Below are 21,662 nucleotides of genomic sequence, written 5' to 3' on the forward strand. Positions count from 1 at the left end.
GAATCATTTCTCCCAAGCTTCAGAGAATTCATTACTATAGTGCTGCTGAACGCATTGCTCAGAGAAATGAACATGAGATCCAGTGAGTAATTGACTGAACCAAAACAAAAAAAGCGGATCCATCTTTTGGTTTCTACAAAATATGTCCAGTGTTGACAGTTTTCTTCTTGGGGCCTAACACCACGCACGTATCCGCCACACCAGGACTTCCAAGAGAGACATCCTTCTGTTGAAAGGGCTCACAGGTTTAGTTTGTTTGACAAAGGAGTTCATACTGTGGAATTTAAAGAGGTTCACTCTGTGGAATTTAAAGTCCCAGGGTATTGGAGTGGGGTGGAGCAGAGCAGCATAAATGGAGCGAGCCCTTCGAGGCGGCTGACTCTCCGAAGTGATCCCACCAAGTTTAATCCTTGACATCACAAGAGGAAAATCCCAGTGCTGCCAACACTGTCTCCTAGACAGCCTATGGATGTAGGGCAGCTCAACATTGTTTCCTGAATTGAAAATGGGCCATTGTATGGGGTGGATCAGAACAGACTATAGGTGTCACTGAAACTTGTAGTTTTGTTGAAACTGAAATATTTCCTGTTTTGGACCCCAAAAAATAGTGATAGATCGTTAGACTAAAATTTTCCTGAATAAACAACAAACGAAACTTTTGTTTATTTTGTAGAGACTTTTGAAGCCTACTCCAATCATATTTTGATCTTTTGCAATAATGTTCCCAGTGGTCTTTGAAAATATGAATGTGCTGTTTTAACAATAAAAAAAAACTGTAGTTTCTGCAGAGTGGCAGGACTCCTTCAGAAATTCGCGTCTGACTTGTGGCCGGGACTGTTGGCATGGGGTAACCCTGCTCTTGCTTCCCTACACCTTTCTGTTTCACACTCTCCCGCTAGCTTAGAGCCCCTCACAACCCCAACCTAACAATGCTGGTGCAACAAAAATGACAAGCAGTTTTGGTGCTATCCAGCTTTACAGTGTTGAGACAGATTCCTGCTCAGATGAGGAAAACAAAAACATATGTGGAGATAATTGTCTGCAAGTGGATGCATCAGAATGCTGCAGAGCAGGGAGCTTGTGGCCTGCCCACCTTCCTTGAACCTACAAGCTTTTTCCAACAGCATTTTTTCGTCTGCTCTTATTCACAACAATTTCAATAGAGAAATACTCAGAAATGATATGCATAATTTTCTTTATTACATATGTCATCCTTAATGAGAAAAATGTCACAAGAACATCTTAAAAACACCACAAACACCATTTTCATTGTGGATTTTTTGAGCAGGGTCTGAAATGTCTCTTTACAGATCTTGGTTTTGCTTCATTGCATTTTTTAGTTCTTGTAAACTGTATCGCTTCCTGTGCACCAGAATGGCCAGAGATCCCCGGGCAAAAGCTTTCTCCCAGTAAAAAACAATAACCTTTTATCTACAAATATTTCCCTATTTGCTCCTCGAGCGATTTGCCCTTAAACCAGCATTGCATGCAAGGCCAACCATCAAAGCAGCAAAGCAGTTAATAGGTAAACGTGGACAAACAGTGGCCTGTTTCACTGCTTCATGCCCACACAGGTGCATTCACTTATGCTCCAGGTGCACTGATCTCATCTGCCCCAGCCAGTGTAACGCAGCAAATCCAGATTATGCTTGGCCCTTTACATGTCAAAACATCTGTCAATGTTTGGCAATCCTGCAGACTTCTCCCTCACAAGAACTCCCCATCTGCCTAAAAATGAACTTGGTAAGAAAGGATTTGGTTGGAAATGTCCTTGTGTTTGTTAGATGCTTTCATCTAAATGTGGTTTACAATTCTAAACATGAAAGACTTAAAGTTATAAGAAATCTACCATTTTTTTTTTTATGGAACCCGAAGAAAATCAAACAAAGTGATGCATAATTTAATTGTTGACTGAATTTTCTTGTGTGTGCTGTAAAAAAAATGATACTTTGTTTGAAATTATTTTATTTTGTTTTTCAAGACAATCCTAATTGATTTCTCAAGTTTTCAAGTCACATATAGTGAAAACAAAACCTGTCATTTTATAACTGCACAGGTTTGTAGAATATCCCTCTACGCTCTTTTTTTTAAAAATTACTTTTGTTCTTTTTGCATTTAGGAAAACTTGTCAACCATTTCCATTTGCATAATGTTTGATTACTTTCATTTTCTCTATTGCTCTTTTTTTATATTGACAGGTTAGTTGTCAAAGAGTTATAGGGATCTGGTGGTTTCCTTTAGTTTACTTGTTTTTCTTTGCCAGAAGGATTTTTTTTCTTTTGCTCTGAGGTTTGCTGGATTTATAAAGGTTGGGTTTGAGTTGCCAAATTACTTGCTTTTTCATTACTTTTATTTTGAGTTTGGTTTCTACTTTTTCTTGGTCAAATACTCTTTTCTTTACCCTGTTGCTTCACCTTTCCAGTTTATGGAGTTGCTATTTATTTTCTTAGTTTCACATTGACTTCCTGCTTAGAATGCATGTGTCCTGCAATTCAGTACTACAACACAAGAAAACGTAAAGGATCTTTTGCATTTATGGTTCATGCTGCTCTTTGACTGTAGGATTATGGTACATGTTCTCACGAACAGATGACAGGATTCAGTCGTTAATCGCCACCATCCTACAGGGCTACAATGTGTCGAACTGAGATGCTAAAAGACAATTTATAATTCACCTTGAAATAAATGCAATGACAGAAGGCTAGTGCTGCACTTTAGTGATATTAGTGTCCATTGTCACATATGGCCTTATAGCTACTCCAAGAGGATATTGACCCAAGCAAGGCACGCCTCCCTGCCTTTATGAATCTTATCGGAATGTATGAAACTGTGGATTCCAGTGAGAGTGATATTTGAGCCAACTATCCTGAGTCATTTATCATCAATGTAGGAAGTGAGATACAGATATCCATTAAGAGAAGGTAGATTCACAGTTCTCTTGAGACCATTTATGTGAGCAAGAATGTCCAGAGGAGGTCATCTCTTTTGAAACAGCCTTGAACCTACCTTGATATGTCAAAGCTTGCATTTTAGATAATCTACTAAAGAATTTTGACAGAAACCAAATAGGCTCTCTTTATAAAAGATATCTGACATAAAGATTCAATGCTTTTAGCTTTAAATATAGAGGCAAACTTTACTAATGAATTGATTATTTGACACATTAAGAACATTTACTTAAATTTTAAATGAAAGTACTTTTCATTTTGAAAATATTGAAATATTGAGTGAAATAAAGAAAAAAGTTTGAAGCTGTAAGACCAAAATCTTAAAACAAAAGCTATATTCAGTGATCTTAGCTAATTACCTCAGTTAATGGTTTGAAATGGTATCCCCTTATAAACTGAGATATCCTAATCAGAATATGCACTTGGTTTATTTACATCTAGAAATAAATTACTTTTTTTAGACTGGCTGAAGTAAGCATCCGTGTTTGTAATGTAGAGATACAGTGGTCAATCACTGATCGGAAGGTTGTTGGTTCAGTTTCTGCCCACCCATGTGTCAAGGAATCCTTGGGCAAGACACTTACACTTGCATAGCTCCTGGTGGTTATAGGTTGGTGCCAGTGTTCGGCAGTGGAGCCACCATCAGTGTGTGTATGAGTGACTGTAAAGCACTTTAGGCCTTATTAGAATCTAGATAAGTATATGACATTTTCAAACCTGTTTTAACATGAATTTTTTTAATTCACACAAAACATTTTCCATTTATCTTCAAACAATTATAAATAGGAATGTACAATTTGACAAACCTGCTTTTGTTATGATCGATCAACACAGAGCTCCACGTATTGCTCGTAAACAAAAAAGACTGTCCTATCATAAAATCTTCCAAAGGGGAAAAAAAAACTCACTGATAATGATAATTTTTTGTCAGACAGGAGGTTGTTAGAGAATAACCTGATTAGAGACAGAGTTTTAAGCACAATGCTTTGGCACATCCAGGGTGATGTATACATTTGACTTTGATGTTAGCATCTTTTGGAATGCAAAGAGATGGATTTAGGTCACTATGAGTGAGTTAGGTGCTTAGGAAACCTGTGTGCTCTATTTCTGTCTTAATGTGTGGTGTTCATGAGGAAAAGTACTTTTGGATTCTAAAGGACTGCCTGTATAGCCTAAATCCATAGCTTCTGTTTATGCTTTAAGCTTTTGATAGAGTTCTAAAAATTCTCTTTGATTTTTCACCTCACCGTTTTCAGTCCACTGACCTTTTGGAAAAACTTGGCATCTGCATTTGCCAGCTTGCTTGTCTGTGTTTTTGACAGCTTGTTTATGAAAAAAAAGCTTCCTTGCCTCTGATTCTTTGTTGGCATGGTAAACAAGCAGAGGGAAACCTTCAATTCAATTTGCCATAGTTTATCTCCACTTGCCCCTGTGAAACAGGCACACAATAACACACAGGCACACACAAACCCTGTTATCCAGTTTCTGAAGTGTGCCAAAACTGGCTTCCATTAAAAAAAGTGAAAAAAAAAGTTTTTGTTTACTTGTTTTTGTCATTCTCAATTCACATTGGAAGTGTTAAAATCAAAAAATTTGAAACATAACTGAAAGAATAAAATAAAAAATAAATGCCAAAGATGGCTCTGCTTTCTTCAACAGTGAATACTGGGTGTTCTAGAAGGATGAAAGATTGAAGAAGGATCCATGCAATATTGTGATTTTTAGATGATTAATCGCATTTCAAGTAGGAAAATCAGCCTCTGGTGTTAATTACTGTACTACCAGTTACTGATTATTTTTGGTACTTAAAAGTTCTTCAAATTTGGTCTTTTATTGGTATTTTCTTTTCTTTTGATGTGTCCATCTGTTCGACGGGTAATTTAGTCCGTTTTTGTTCAAAGCAGACACCACTGCTGCCACTTGTCAGGTTTCTCCAAGTTGTCTTGACGGCATACTGAGCTGAAATAGAAGTTCCCCATCTTCTTTGAAGCTCTCAAAAGTTTTAATGAGGGATCATCGATTGTTTCATGCTCTGTTTGACCTCCTCACCCCAATGTAATCTTTACTGAAAAAGGCAAATATTTTTTTGATAACTTGTTTAAGATCACTATCATTTCTGTTCTGGTTACAAGAAGTCCCTGGCCCTTTAGGTTGTGGTGAATGTGTTTTTTTTTCGTTTCATTATTATTATTTTTTTCTCTACGATCTAAACATCTTAAAGACTTCTTTCCTTACAGAGAAGCAATGACAGTGGCATGAGTGCCTGTATGTGCCTAGAGCCCCTCTGACCATCACTAAGTTACGACGGAGTTTTTGGGCCACAAAAAAAAAAGTATAATTACGAGATTTTATCTTGTAAATTTAGGAGATAAAAACTCGTAAATTTAGGAGATAAAAACTCGTAAATTTAGGAGAAAAAATCTCCTAAATTTACGAGATTAAAGTGGAAGTGAGCATGCAGAGCAGCAGGTGAAAGCCGCGCAGCCGCAGAGCAGACCGACTAAACTTTGTTGAACAGGTGAGCTGAATGTTTATTGATAATGTTCCAAATGTCTGGAAGCTCATTTGTTTGATTTAGGATTCATTAATGTTTTATTTATTGATGGTTGGTTTGCAGGATCTCTGCAGCCCGATGAAGCCGTCGTCGGTGTCCCTGCAGCTGTCCGCTTGAATTCTTTCTTCCTCCACCAAAGACAAGACTCTACGTCTGTGTGACGCTACCATCACACAAAAGGAGGAGCACTTTTTTGGCATTTTCAACGTTCTAATGCTAATATAAAAGCCTATTTTCATTCCTCTTTATTGTTTTATGTAGAAACGGGTCGCTTCATCTGCAGGAGGGGGCGTATGTAACACTGTTTACTTCCGCATTGGTGTTCGGATGACAGCTTCATGACGTAATGAGACAAATGAACTTCAGGTTATGTGAATGAAAAGGAAAATAAAGGCTGCAATGGTCCACTACACCCAAACATGTCTCTGAGCTCCTTATTTTACAGATGAAACTCCGCTTTACTGACACTGAACCCCGGAAAGACGGCTCCACGTGCAATAATCTGATTTTGAGTCGCCAAAAGGTTCCGAATCTCTTTGTTTTAAACCTATAATCCGGAAATAAAGCTTCACAAAAGGCTCCACATAATTCATCTTCAAGCTAGGCTCAGATAAACGGACAACTTCGGTGTTTTCTCCTTAATCTACGACTTTTCTCGTAAATTTAGGAGATAAAAACTCGTAATTTTAGTTTTTTTGGTGGCCCTAAAACTCCGTCGTACTAAGTACCAAAGTGTCAATACAATTTTTTTTTTTGACAGTTGTTGTAGGTATTGACTTCAACAACTGAACAAAGGTAAGTTAGGAAAAAAAAAAAAACCTTCTATTGTAATATATTTATTTATGCAATAGGACTAGCACAGTTCTGTTTCCATATGAAATGTGAAAGAGCGGGCGGAATAGTAATGACCTATATTGCTTTTTATGAGAATTTACAACAAGAGACCGGCTCAGTGCTGATGCCTTTCTGTTTTCAACAGCCTAATGTACCTTTTACAGATTTCTTGTCACTTTTAGAAATACACTTTATGAGTTTTGAGCTCGTTTTAACCTAAGAAAATTGCACAAACTCGTACATGCAGGGTGGGAACTGAGCCTTTATCTTGCAGGAGGTTCTGACGGGTTTTACCTGAATAATACCTAGCAGGCAGGGTAAACAATGATGTGACCCTGGGTAGAATCCGGTTTAAACATGAGTTTGTGTATTTTTGGACATATGTAAAAAGAGGGATTTGGCTCCACTTTTTCCACACCTTAAATTTGATTGTTACGAAGAGTTTCATTACCGTTCTAAGCTTGTTATCCTTTGTGCATCCAGTTCTATTGCAGGTTAGGTGTCGCTATGTTAACAATGTAATTTGCACCATATGGTGAAACCACTTCACACATGCATATGATTGAGAAAACTAGTGTGGCTTGAATAAAAAAAAAAAAAAGTGAGCAGTATGACAGAGCTGTGAGAAGAGTGTGGCTTTTATGTTCGACTTACGAAAAATAAAAATACTTTACAGATAAACCAAATAAAAGCTTTCTAATTGAGGGGAAAATTATTTTGTGTAAACATGTTTGTGTGTAATAGAGGTACAAGGTAAAAGCATTGCATATTTACTGGTTGTCACCTTTTTGTTATTCATCTTCATCTTTAGTCTCTCCCACAAACCCTTCCACTTGCCTAAAATTCAGCAGCTGGGATGACTAAGGACCCCCCCCCCCCCCATCTATTTACAAACCCCACCTGTCTTTTACAAACTCTACAGGCTACCAAAATCCAGAATTGAATTAATTCTCCTTCCAGACCTTTATCGTATTTCCAGGATTCAGGGGTTGTCTTAAAAGTTTTATCTCACAGTTCCCTAAGTCCATGTCAGCAATACTGATTCATATTTGTGGAAAAAATCAAGAGTCTTTAAATCTAAACTATGAGGAATAAATTTATAATTTCTTTAATTTTAAATTTAAATCTTCAAGATAATATAAAAGAATCCTCAAATTCCCATATTTAAGAGACCATTCAAAATGTATACAGCTATTCTGTATTTATTCAAAAATAAAGATTTCTTTGGGTATTTTTTTGTATTGTATTAAACACTGCAACATCGATACAAATGGATTTTGTAAGTCTAAACTTAATAAAGTTTGAAAATTAACATGTTTATGCATTTTTGCTGGTGGCAGGAAAACAAACCGTAAAGTGGAGTGATCTGTTAACTACCTTCCTGTTTACTTTTTTGAAATGCAATTGTTTGTAACATTTTTTTTCGTACAAATGTCTGTTTTTTTTCCACTACTCTTCCCTTGAAATCCCCAAAGAGGTTCTTTAAAAAACGAAAAAAACAAAAGGAAACCGGTATCCAATCTTCTCCGTCAGATTTGTATGTTTTATTTTTTCCAAGCACAGTAATACTCGTACGGAAAATTACTTATATTTATGTGCATATTATAGCTGCAGACTAACGAGTGCATTCGCGTCTTGTTTGCACTGGAAGCATTGAAATGAAACGTGTAGCATTGATGTGAGGATACAGACTTTGATAACATTAATTCAAAGTTGTTTATTTAATGTCATGCCCTTTTCATCTAAACAGTAACAACCTATATATTCCACAACTCAGAGTTTAAATAATGACACATAAGTATGATATGATCAACCCTCTAGCTCTGAATGTAATTGTGTTTTTGATGCTTGTAGCCTTTTGAGCCTGATGACAGTAATTAAAAAGAAAGCAAGGACCTCATTAACTAAATTATCTTATTGCTGGGAAGCCACTGGGTTAAAAGCCTTCCCTGAATGAGCTGATATTCTTCATCATGATGTTCTGTAGTTTACTGGAACCACTGTAAGAATCCTCTGAATCCTTCTTTTTACATTGTATTTTTTTTGTTTTTAGTTATTGGCTCTAAATATTTACACAGTAAGCTGGTTCATTGTTAATTTAAGGTAATGTGTGTTTCATGCTTTTTGTCGATGTTATTTTTTCTTTCAAGTTTACTGATAAAAAGACACTTAAACTGGCCATAAATCTATCCCAGCCCCCCATGATCTGGATTCATTTTGATGATGGATGAGAGTAGAAAAGACTCGGGAGGGAAGTTGGAAGTTGAATCTGTCTATTATTTGGATCTCTGTGTCGTGGCTGGTTTCTGGCATGGTCAGTTGTTACTCCCGTCTACAGCAAGAGCCGAGCCAGAATCCTGGAATGGGGAGTAAGAGTGTTGACATGACAGCTTGATGCCATCTGGGCACTTGGATTGACAAAATGATGGAGATAACTCTCTGTGCAGTTCAGATGGACAGAAAAATGTCCCCAGCTCCTGCTGTGGTGGCGGCACCAAACCCCAGAATTGGAGATGCATGGGTCCAAGCTCAATTTTCAGAAAAATGTTTTTTTTTATTTTTTTGTTTTTATTTCTTTTTTGAAAGAGGATTCTAGTGATTGGATTCACATTCACAGAGTATACTGGCTTTTGGCCATAAACTCATTCTGGTATAAATTAGCTTTTGCTTCCTGCCATCCAGGTCCAGTAGAACCACCTGCCAAGTGTCAAATGCTGGGGGGGGAAAAGTAAATGTTGACTAAAAAAACTATATTCTTGATAAAGGCCTGAGATCATGATTGTGAGGGAAAATGAATGCTTGAATGTATCTGATTGATCTTATTATTTATTATATATTTCTATCAAGAGCTATGTATCTCCAAGGTAATGTTTCTACATTTGGAATGCATGCACTATTTTTTTTAAGTTGTTTAAAAGAAAACAATAAAAAAAAAACGTTTATTACTGTTAATTGCAGTGTCATTTTTTTCCAATATTTAAAGTTTTTACACTGGTAATTTAAAAAAAATTGAGGATACATGCAGAGAACATTCAAACACCACAGACAAAAGGCCCCTGCAGGAATTTGAACCGAGGATTTCTTGTTTTGAGTAAGTGCAAATGACTGCAACGCCATGCAGCACCATGAGGGGATATTAATCTGACAAATTCCCAGTGCCTAATTGGCTTTTTTTTCAAATGAAAGTATATAAAAATATTATTGAAGGTGCATCTATTCTTAAAAATCAAACAAAATATTTTTCTTTTTTTCCAAAAAATATGGATTAAAATAGGATGCTAACAGGCCTTATGACTCAACTTTGTCCCTTTCCCATCACCATTGTCAAGCACTTAGATTAACTTAATTGTTCACTGTGTTTGATGTGGAAAAAAAAGTACTTGTTGAGATCTAAACAAGAGTGTTTGCAACACTTTAAGATATTATTCAGATTATTAAACCAGTAAAGACTTTGATCTACAAATAAAATGTTTTCATACCAGTAATGTTATAGTGTAACTAAACAGTGAATACATCTGTAAATACTATTAAAAATATTGGTCTCATCCTGGTTGGTCTATTCATTGTTCAGTAACTTTCTAGGTTGTTTTGATAATTATGTTGACCGTTTATTTTTTTAAATAGTCTGAAGTCTAATAATTTTTTTATTAGGCAGTTTTTAAGACTACATGTAAAAGGATTTTTCACAAGTATCTAAGAGGCACTTTTTTTTTTAAGCTTGGAAAAGAAATTCTTGTCGTAATCCATTAAGATGGCTAGTTGTCTTAGTTTTTAATTACTTTTTTGATCAAATGCAGATGATTTTAAGCTATCCATAATGTAAAGAGAAATACGCATTTACTCTTAATGTTTGTCTGGTGCTTAAAAAGAGGAAAAATGCAGCACAGCATTTTAAACAAAGATGAGGTAATAAGAACATAAAGCCACAGCTTGGTTTTAGCTTTGAAAAATATTCCATTATTAGGTTTTTTCTACCTTCCTTTAAAAACGTGTCTAATCTTTTAGTCTTCACCCTAGGCCTAGATCATGGCCATTTTTATTATGAGAACAAAGCAGAGCACTTTATATTATGGCATAACCTAAGAAGCAAATCTATTGGCCTCAGGTGAAATAAAGGCATCTGGAATGTGTGCTATCAGATCAGGTAGTTCCCTTTCAGCCCCGCAAGGCAAAAAAATGAATAAATAAATAAAACTCTCCCAATCTAAATACAATCCCTTTACCCACTCAACAGACTTCTATTGAAAAGTCACAGATTAGATCTCTGTACATACTAGTTACAATTAGATGTGTGTTACTGATTAACCAGCAATAAGTGGAAAAGGTATCGGATGCTGGATCCTTGATGGACTGCTTACACCCCCCCCAGGCCAGTCAACATTTGCTATTAGAAGTAAGAATTCCTTTAGAAATGTTACTGAACTATCTTCATTTTATCTTCAGGCAAATAAGCAATATTGGTTATAATAGGGCATTATACATCACAATTCCAAACACATCACAGCAAAATTATGACATAAGTAAATAGTCAAATTATTGTTTTAGACGCTACGATGAAGTAAACAGAAAATTTTACTTTATTAAAAAAAATGTTTTACTTTGCACCCAAATTAAAGTAACACAGATGTTTTGGGCATCAGTGAGGTCCAATTGTTGTATTTTGAACAATGCATAAAAAAAGCCCATATAATTGTGTGAAATTTTCCAATGATGCAACATTAGTTAAAAAAATTGAAAAAATTAAAATTAGTTTAGAATTAAAATTGATGTTTAAAAATGTTTTAAAGTAAAAAAAAAAAAGGAAAAAAAAAGCTCTTGTGTCCTGGTACTTTTCAGGTATGACTATCAGCTTTTCCGCTGATTGACATGAATCAGCTCACAATGACAGATTAATTGGGATTTGCTCTTCTTTCCAAAAATACTCTGAGATTCTCTTGCTTGGGCATACTTTCAAATGATTCCCAAAACATAATGTGTTAAAAAGCTAACCAATTAAATATCTACCACAATAATGGCAAAAGAATGGCAATTACTATTTTGACTTGGACAGTATTTACGTCAATAACATCAATGAGAATAGACAACATTAACAAACATTGCTGTGGGAAAATATTTTAAAGCTTTTGCTCTCTCCAAAGACTTATGTTCTTCAAATTTTAAAGCTAGATCTGGATTGGTATTAGCAAAAGCATCAAGCTCAGTAAAAAGAGGTAGCATCCAGAAAATGAAGACCAAAAAATTTATGAATATGGTAGCGGACAAATTCGATAGTACATTAGCTTTTTTTTTTTTCTTCAACAGGCCCATGAGGGAAAAATATGCCCAAATGAAAGCCACAGAAAATACTACTTCTCCTATGACAACTGCTCAATAAATTAGAAAAACCAAACCAATTCAATTTGAATTTTATTTATATAGCCCAATATTATAGTTGTCAACGGGCTTCACACTGGTGATTATACAAAACATAAAAACAATAGATGATTGCTAAACTAATCAGATAATGCTAAACTGGGCATCCCTGCCTTTAGCCCCTCCATCTCAGTAAGATAAAAAAGAACAAACCTCAGGGATGAAGGAGGGATCCTCTCCCAGGACCGACAGGTGATCTACCAGAACTCTGAAAGAAGAATTGGTTTATCTAACTCTACAACTACATGTTTGACTAGTGTAGCAGGAAGGCTTCATCCAGATGGAACTGAGTGTGCGAGACAAGCCTATGAGTTAATGAACTCAAATATATAAATGTATGATTATCATTATTAACAGCAACACTGACTAAAACTGAAGTTATATTCCACTAATCACTATTTTTGCATTTCTTATTCAAATATACAGTGCAAAACAGTGGGGTATTGGTCAGTATGTCCTCATGCTGTTTCCTGGAAAGACTACAAACACTTTTGGTGAGGGTAACAGATTTCTGGCCCTACTGAGTGCCATAAACATAGAAACTTTGGGGGGGGGGGCACTGGGTGTGAGAACGCCTGGTGTGGAACACTTAAAATGAATCATATGGGCCAAAATCTGTAATCCAATGACCTGGCAAACATTCTTTTGTAAACAAAATTAATGGATGCAAATAAGATAAAGCATGATGACAATAGCATAAACTCAAAAAAAAAATATTTATTTCAATCATTACTTCTTATTTTACAAATTGAAATTAAGGGATTTTTTTAATGTAAGTTTATTTGCTAATAGAAGCATCTTTATTTCATTAGAGAACATCTAACGACAAGATCTGTTTGATAATAAAGAACTTACCATTTTGTCCTGCAAACTCTGTATCATTCCTTAGTCAAAACAGACACCTTTTTATTTTTTTTACAGGCCCAGCAATTTTTCAGTATTATAAATTCTTTTGAGATCAAATTCTCCTGGAACAGTCATAAATAAACTGCAGTATAGTACAATCTGCATCTGCTTTTTAAATCATAATGCGTAATACAGACAAGTACCCCATTTTAAAGTCTGTGTGACCAAGACTGTTTCTTGGTCATGATTGTAAAATGTAAAAAAACTTGAATGTAGCTCTGTAATTTAAAGGTTTTACAGTCTTCTTAGTGTTTTAATGAAGTTTGGGAGGTGGTCAAAAAAAATGAATGTGCTGAAGTTTTTTAATTAGTACAGCTCTTAAATAAAACAAAAAGAGGAGTTTGATTCTTGGTCCAAGTATGAAAGATGATTTTTTTTTCTGCACAACACAAAGAAATCCTCTAAACCTTGGATAAAAAGGAAAACTATGGTAATAAAAAGGTTTTAAATAAATCCACTAACATACATTTAAATAATGTCCAGACAGATTACCAACTGTACTTTCTCTGAAATATGAGATTTACAGAAAAAGAGTAATATATATTAGAGAAAATTCTCTGCTTCTTTTACAGAAAAAATAGGAAAAAATTGAGAAGAGAAACATTCTTTTGTTTTAACTTTCATGCAATGTCACAATTCAGTTGTAGTTTATTTATTTAATTTTAATCATTAAACCCCCAAGATATCCAATACCCTAAAGAATTTTTGCCATTTACTTTTGATTTTGTTTCCCCAAAAATTTATTGTTCAGAAAAATACATTTTATACAAACTAGAAACCCACTGATAAACTGACTTTCCAGACTAGATTAGGTTTTTCGTATCCGTTTTCTGTCTGCTCCTGTTTCATTTTTTTCAGTCATTGCCACTTTTTTTTTTTACTTGCGATACCGTAATTTTATTTTGACATAAAACTGGATAGCAGGTGTTGTCTTATCTTGACAAAAATCCCGGCAGATACAAAGACACAGTCTGGTCTACCTTCACACAGCTTTTCATCATCTCTTAATTGGCCCATCTGCAGTCGAAAAACACTGGATTCACTTGAACGACTTGGCTCTTTGAGTGGAGAAAGACTCATGGTGACCTCTGCAGTCTTCCAGTGACCCTTGTGTCTGGCAGAATTCTTTTTTTCAATTTTTTTTTTTTTTTCATTTTTCTCACCATAGTCTTTTTTTTTAGAGCCAAATGCTTTGTTTGAGTGTGTCAATGCCAAACTCACACAAAAGAATCTACAACACATTTTGTGTGCCTGTTTGCATTTGATGATTTTAGTTGTTGTTTTTTTTATTCTTTTGAGGGAGGGGTGCATGTTAAAGGCTAGACAAAAAAGAACTCAGAAATGTAATACATGTGAGACAAAATTGCTCCTTGCATTTATCTTTTTTTTGGAAATTGACCCAAATAAAAAATTAACTAACTTTCCAAGATAACCTTCTCAACAATGTTGTTTGATCAGGTAGATAAATAATTCTCATTTACATCCCTGGTAAAGTTTAAAATTATTCTCTAATAATGTAATATCCATAACTTTAGATTCAATTCACATTTCTATCACTTTTTAATGTATATCTTGTTACACAGTAGGACTCATTTAAAAGTTTCAACTGTGCTCAACCCATATGTAGTTGGAAATGAATCTTCTTAGTTTAAACTTTAAAGCATTAATGTGAGCTCCAACATCATTGATTTTTTTTAACATATTCTTATGTGATGTGGAGACTTTTTTTCTTAGAGGTTACTCTCAGATGAACTTCTTTGACTTATTTTTTTTTTTTACTTTCTTTTTATACTTTTATGAAGCCCTTTAGAAAGTGGCCTTGTAGGAAGAGCAAAGACCTAGGGGACATGCTCTGATATAAAAATCTTGCCATATTGTACCTTTTCAATGTACACTAATGAGACTACGTTGACTGTAGTTGGAACTGTTTCCACTGTTCCAACTGTTTTCACATATTCAATAGTCTGGGTTTTAAGGAGCGTACTAATTTATTTGTGTCAATACCAATGGTGGTTTTCTTGTGATGCATGGGGGTTAAATGTATAAATTGAGATGCAAGGAATGATTTCACTTCAGTTGATTGTCTTTGTCTTGCTCCTCTCTTCATTGCAGAATAAAGCTGAAACTGATCCCCATCCCATAAGTCTTAAAAACTGCCTCTATTGGGGAAAAAAAGAGCTATTGAGCTTTTAAAGCGGATTCTTGACCATTCAATTTTTAGACAGAGTTTAATGGAAAAATTAATCAATGTCATTGTGTCTGCATCTCCCTACTTTTTTTTTAATAGAGTATCAAGTTAAAATATAAAATACTATTACCTTAGTGAATGGTCAAATATTTCTGCAGTGTGGGATCATTTCAGTCATCCTTACAAATCATGTTTTTTTTTTTAGGTATGGGAATCTAGCAGGCCATAAAGATCAAGTGATAAATGACATGACATTTTTTGCCTTACGCATGACACAGAAGACTATGGTAAGGTATAGTGCAGTGAAAACGTTTTAAAGGCTTGATTGATTGCTTGTGCAAGGTTCAATCGCATCACTGCATGCTTTATCCTTGGTAAATGCCTTTAAAACCTGACTCTAGCATGAATTCGACAATGTCTACAGGCAAGGAAGCTGGGATAAAGATCAGAGGGGCCAGAGGGATCCACAAAGTGCCAGCATGACCAGAATTTGATACTGAATCTTGAGCTACTGCACAATAGAGGAAATATAGGGGGCTTAGGGACCTGACAGAGACATAATTCAATATAGCCGGAGGAAAAGATGGAAGGTAAAAATGCACACGTGAAGACACAAAGAACATCTGCACACCCCTTTAAGCAACCACTACTACTTAACAAGACTTAAAAGTATTCACAACTGGTTTGAAGGGTCAAGTTGAACACAGTAGGATTTAAATTGTTACAGTCAATAGAAAGCTTTCCTGCGGCAGAACACTGCTCTTCCTACAGTGACAATAATCCACATGTTAAAGGACATGACTGATTGTTTTTTATAGTCAGCTCTGAGGTTACTCCGGCAATAAAGGGAGTGATGAGCGAAGATCCTCTTTGTTTTCAGAGCTGTTGCTCCCACAGAGTATACCCACAACAGTTCCTCCCATTTCCGAAAACCAGATGGATCTGCAGTGGAGGAAAATCTGGAGCGCTGGTGATGAAGGAAAACTAAGTGGCTTTTCTGGCAGGTTTTATCAACAGTCTGTGTGGATAATAGCAAAATGCCCAAGAGATGAAATGTGCATTGCTTGCATGGAAAGGTGCCCGCTGATGCAAATGCATCAACTTATCACATTTTCTGAAAACTTTACCAAAGTTTAAAAGTTGTGAAGGTGATTGACTTTTCTAGGAAATAGAAAAAGGCATGATGGCATGATTGGACTTACTTTCCATCCATGCATTATCTCTGCCAGCCTTGTTTTCATTTAAAGTGTCGTAAGAGACCAACAAAGACTTCTGTGTGGTTCCCCTGATGAGAGGGATCAAAAAAAAGAATGGGGCACCGGTCAATCTTTCCCTAAATGGTACATTAAACTCTTTCAAAGTTTAGAGGCTCCTAAAGTACAGCCATGACTTTTCAGCTGTGCTCTAATTACATTCATGTCCTGGGGTCACAAAACAACCCGTCATCTTTTGTGCACTCACCACTGGGATATTGTCCCAGCCGCCTGTCACCTGTGATCTTGGCTGCCCCATTTGATCCCCTCCTATTGATACCCCTGTTTAGCAATGCCACGCTTCTTTCTGTTGAGGCATCTGACTTCTTTCACATGTCATCTGTGTTGGCTGAACTCTCCTCCTTTACCTTACTGGGTGGGTGTCAGCAAAGAATGTTGAATGAGTTGAGTGGTGATCAGCAGCCAACCTCATGTCTGGCCCCATCATCTCAGCGTGGGCATCTATGAAGGCAGCCGGTGTCTCTCATGGCCAGTAGGGTTTGGAAAATCTGGGCTTGGACATTTGCCCAGCCAAAGGCTTCCTGCCCCTGAAACATTTCAAGTTACCCCCTTTTTTAATCTAAAAGCCCATATGAGGTAGTAATGTAAATGCCGGAAACTTCCAAAGAATGAATTTGTGCAGTAAAGTTGACTAGAACGCAAATAAACTACACTTTAAGTTAGATTTTTTGTCACATGGTCAGGAAAAATACTTTCCATTATCATCCATTTGCTTTCAATGCAGTTTTTCCGCACCATTATTACTCAAAATACTAGCAAAGTCATAGTTCATGTCACAGAGAGTTATGCTTTTAATTAGAAACATCCCACAAAGTCAGTGGTAAATCCCAGTTTTATCTGACGATGTTGCTCTTAACAGAAAGCTCTTTCTACGATTCTTTTCATCTCAGAACTCTAGAATTCATGAAGCTGACAGAAATTTGACAATATAAGGAAGAAGCCATCACTGTTAGTGTTTGGTGAAAAGGTCCAAGAAAAAAAAAACTTGTTTCTTAACCTTTTAACAAATTAATAAAGATTAGATGGTTTGCACACATCATAGTAACCCAAAAGATTTCAATAAAGGAGAGAAATAAGAAAAATTTGAAAGAGTGAAGCTCAATAAAATGCTTCACATTTGTTTTTTTAAAATATGTTCAAATGTTGTCTTAAATCTATAAGTTAAATATTTGTACGAAAAGTGCATTTCAAGTATTTTAAAGACCCACCGTGCATCATGTTTTCTCTTCATAATTGGTTTAGATATCCTTTCAGTGCCACACAAAGTATTAAACACAACAGGAATCTGCTGTTGGCTCTCAACAATAGAAATTTAATACATGATAACCGCAGGATGTCTGTCTCTGTTTTGTGTTACATCCCTGTGGTTTCTTTTGACAGAGGACATCACATTTTGGATGTGAAATATGACTCCACTTGGAGGCTGCAATATTCTTTTGAAATGCATTTTAATAGTACCCTGCCACTGTCAGACAGCCTCTCTCTGGCTGAGTAAAAAGGGAAAATCTGATCAGTTTAGGAGGCTGGCCTAAGAGGAGACCAAGCCCATTGAATCGGACAAAGGAAATGTCTGATCAGCTGCTGTGGCAGTTGAATGCTGTAATGGGTAATTATTGAGGGCCTAACATTCTAATCTAAGCCTCAAAGTTCATTATTTTTTATGGGTGAAGAATAAAGAACACACTACACCACAGGCTCAACTGATACATAGACACAGCAGTATAACCTTTTTAAAGCTATTTATCTAAGAAAAAAAATAAGTGTGTTTGTGTGTAGTTACAGCATCTGTGCTTTCAAGAGCTTAGTGGAGCCTTAGTTAATTGGAAGAGAAGTCTGTTAATTAAGGCCCCTTTATGAAAATGCAATGCATATTAATAGAAAGAAGAAGCAATTTAAGTATGTGTAACTCTGAATTTCTTCCTAGCCACACTCCCATAGTAAATTGGTCCCGTTCATTATATTATTTTCCCTATTAGGAGTTTCCATGGGGGAATCTCAACACATTGTTGTGGGAAAACTGAAAATAGAGTGTTGCTTAATTAATCAGAGACCACTTAATTACTTGACTTAAAAGGCTTCCAACGAAACCTGGTAAACACAAGGGAAACATCAAAATCTACTTACTTGAAGCTCTCACACTGAAGGAATTGTATCTTAATCTCACCCATCATTAAAATGTCACCATGTATCAAAGACTTCGGTTGAATGTTTATGTGCATAAACAGACTAATAAACAACAAAGAAAATTTCAAACTTATTGTGAGGAACCATGTCAAGAAACTTACTAAGTAGAATTTATAGATAATTAAGATGTACTCATAAATTACTCATCATGCAGTCAAATCCTTCAATGTCCTGAAAAAAACGTAACCGAACGGTACACCCCCATATTCTGCTGCTTCAAAACCTGTTTGTCACATTCCTCTGTGCACCCCAAGGTGGGTAGGAAAGTTGAAAGGGTCACCTGAGAGAGGTGCTGAAAGAAGAACAGGAGGGTAGTGAATGGAGCACATTATCAGGACACATCATCAGGCTGAGATATGAGGCTCGTTCACAGCCAAACCAGCTGGCAGGATATTAGTACAAGTAAGTTTTCAACACTGATGCATCCCAGCACAAAGTTTAGTGGTCTTTTAGTTCTGTGAATCATTTGGTGAATTGTGTGTTGGCAACAATTACTACTGTAAGTATTGACAATTTGACAATTTCGTGCTAGAAAATATTGCCATTACCCAATGCAATTAGACATTTGAAAACAAGAAAAACAAAAATTTGCAATGTTTGTAAATGGCAGGCCAAATTTTACTTTTACTCATGTATTCACCCTGCTTACATCTCTGCAGTGCTAGGGGATACAATTGCTTTCAAGTAAGCAAGTCATTGAATTGTTTTCTGAAAAAAAAGACCTGCATTCAAGTCAAATAATTATTGAAAATACCGAGACCCAATTCAAACTTATTTATGCTATCTACAGTAGAGCACAAAAGTTTGGACACATCTTCCCATTACTTTGAATGGGAAGATGTGTCCAAACCTTTGGTCTGTACTGTATATGCTGTGAAAAAATGCAATACCACCAAAAATCCTTATCAACTTTTAAGCCTTTCTGTCACTGCGTGTATATTCAATGTGTTTCTGGTCTATCAGTGCTGCTGCTGTAAACCAGCAGCCAATGCAGGATCTGTGGGTGAAGGGTGCAGTAGGGGACTTGGAACACCTGCTCTGTAACTCGCTTGAGTTCGGTCTTGGCTCTGCTCCATGTTGGGGTCAGCTTGTCTGCTAATCTGCTAATATGGCGGATATAATTGCAATTGAATGGTCGCCTGCGTAGTGTGTCTGGAGGAATCAGTTTCTGTCTTCTATTGCAAATGTTGTGATACTCAATCAGAGTTAGTCACCGTCATTCTCAGTGTGTGTACCCAAGCTTGTGTATTTAGTTCATAAATTTTCATTACTCTGATATACAATTGCTTATGTCACATGAACATTTGCAGTCATAACAGTTACTACCTAATGCCAAAGGAGCTTTTTCCCGTTACAGTAAAGTAAATAAGTTGTTTGAGCTTCTTTGTTTTAATTTGTCTTCCAAATAAAATTTGATTTAATCATTGTAAAGTAATAAAAACTAATGCAAAGATTTATTTTCATTCTTTTTGTTAAGTGTAGTAAGTGGAAAATCAAGTCAAAAGTAAAAAGACGGTGCCGTTCATTAAACAAAATCACATTAGTATCTTTAAACGCAAATAAATATGTTATTAAATGTTAATTAATAAAGTTTAATAAAGAGTCTGAGATGACAACTTAATCTTAGCAAAGCAAAAGAATAGCTGTGTGGAAAAAATTAATTTATAATTAAGAAATTTATGATAAATCAGGACAACACAACGTCATAGAGTTCCATGGAGTTCCATCTACATACATTCACAATAAAGTGTGAGATGACATATAACAACACTAGAATGTTGAATATTCAGTTTCTTTGAGTTTTTGTTGAATCTCATCTTAAAGGATGTCTTTAGAGTCAACCTACTATAAATAGTACGTGCAAGACAATCATTTTTTCAAATCTAAACAGTTTATAATTGATGTTACCAGTTTTCATTCTCTTAGAACACTGCAGTTTTCCTTCATACCTTTCCATCAGCCCATCATTTAACTTTCTGGCTGTATTTCTCTCATGCACAAGGGAATGACAAATAAATGACTTGACCAAAGCCCTTAAGAAAAAAAACTACCATGTGAAGACTTTTAATGTTTCAATTTCTGAGGTTTTGAACATTATATGGTGTTAGATTTTGATTCCTGGTTGGCCGTTTGTGTTAACTCAAAATTGTTTGAATCTGAGAACCTTTTAGTCTGAAGAATATGCTGAAATATACTTTAACATGAAAAGCTAAATATCTTAGATATTTGTCTTTGTTGTTTTGTTTGCATGACAAACCGATACTTGAGTATACTAATATTTATGTAAATTCATACACGATATTGTATTTTTATTTGTTTCTGCATTTGTTCATGTACAGCATATTTACTGGGTATGAATGAATAAAGTTGAAGTTTGATCCATAGCAGAGATGACTAAAGTAGGATAAAGAGCAACCACATTCTGACTTGACTGGAGCATGTGTTTCTTTTGGAATGTAAACCACAAAAAGAGAAAACAGAAGAGGCAGTACCTACCTCTTTCAGCTCCTGTCATTTTTTAAACACCGCAGTGCCATTCTTCTTTCTCTGCTTGTTCCCTAGTATGTATTTGCTTTGTCCTCGTCTCTGCCTTCTATATTGCTTTTCACAGTCCCGTCTTATGCAGCCCACTCTACTTCTCAACAGTAGTTGCATACTGTTCCTCTCTTCTTTTGCTCTTTTGTCTGTGCAGCACAGCGTGGAATTGCTGGCACAGAAGAGATGGCAGACAGCCCCCAGTGAAGGCGATGACAGTTTTGAGATTTCAATGGGTTCCATTAGGTTCTTCAGGAAAGCGTTTTTAAATCAAGCTAAACGTCTATTTCTGAAGTAGCTTGGGCATTTTATGCAAAGTGGAATCAACTGCATCCTTAGTAATTGACTGCTTTAATGACTGTATACATTAAACTTTGAATAAATCTTATTTCTGAAAAACTAATGAATAATTTTGTCGCATTGTTATTTTGTGTCTAAGCTTAACCAATGACAAAATAATAAAACATTCTAAAGATTCAAAACAATTCAGCTGGGTAACAGCAAAGTTGCGTGTTTTGTGAGCCATTGTGTAAACGTTTCAATGATGCAAGAACTGGTCTGCATTTTAAATTATTCATAGGTGACTGATGGTAAGCTAGTTACAGCACAGGCAACATGTGGGTGGACCTGAGGCTGAGACCTCATACCTGCTGCATGCTGTCCAGGGGGGTATTCCAGAAGGCCTGTTTAAACTACCTTGACTTTAACCCTGAACTCTGGCTGAAATCTGCCTGAACTTGTTTACTCTGGGTATGTCGGTTCTAAAAGACAGGACATGAGTTAGCATAATTACCCTTGACTTGGTAACCCTGGGTTAATGCGGGTGC

At 35.9% G+C, this 21,662-nt stretch overlaps 1 long non-coding RNA gene across 1 annotated transcript; it reads left to right on the top strand.

Moving 5' to 3' along the window:
- The first annotated feature begins 8,006 nt into the window (after positions 1-8,006).
- Positions 8,007-17,180, top strand: LOC110014935. Its single transcript, XR_002873178.1, has 4 exons — positions 8,007-9,427; positions 15,048-15,129; positions 15,267-15,432; positions 15,723-17,180. It is a non-coding gene; the product is annotated as an uncharacterized LOC110014935 (long non-coding RNA).
- Positions 17,181-21,662: the final 4,482 nt, after the last annotated feature.

The sequence above is a fragment of the Oryzias latipes genome, chromosome 4 (assembly GCF_002234675.1).
Source record: "Oryzias latipes chromosome 4, ASM223467v1".
NCBI lineage: Eukaryota > Metazoa > Chordata > Actinopteri > Beloniformes > Adrianichthyidae > Oryzias > Oryzias latipes.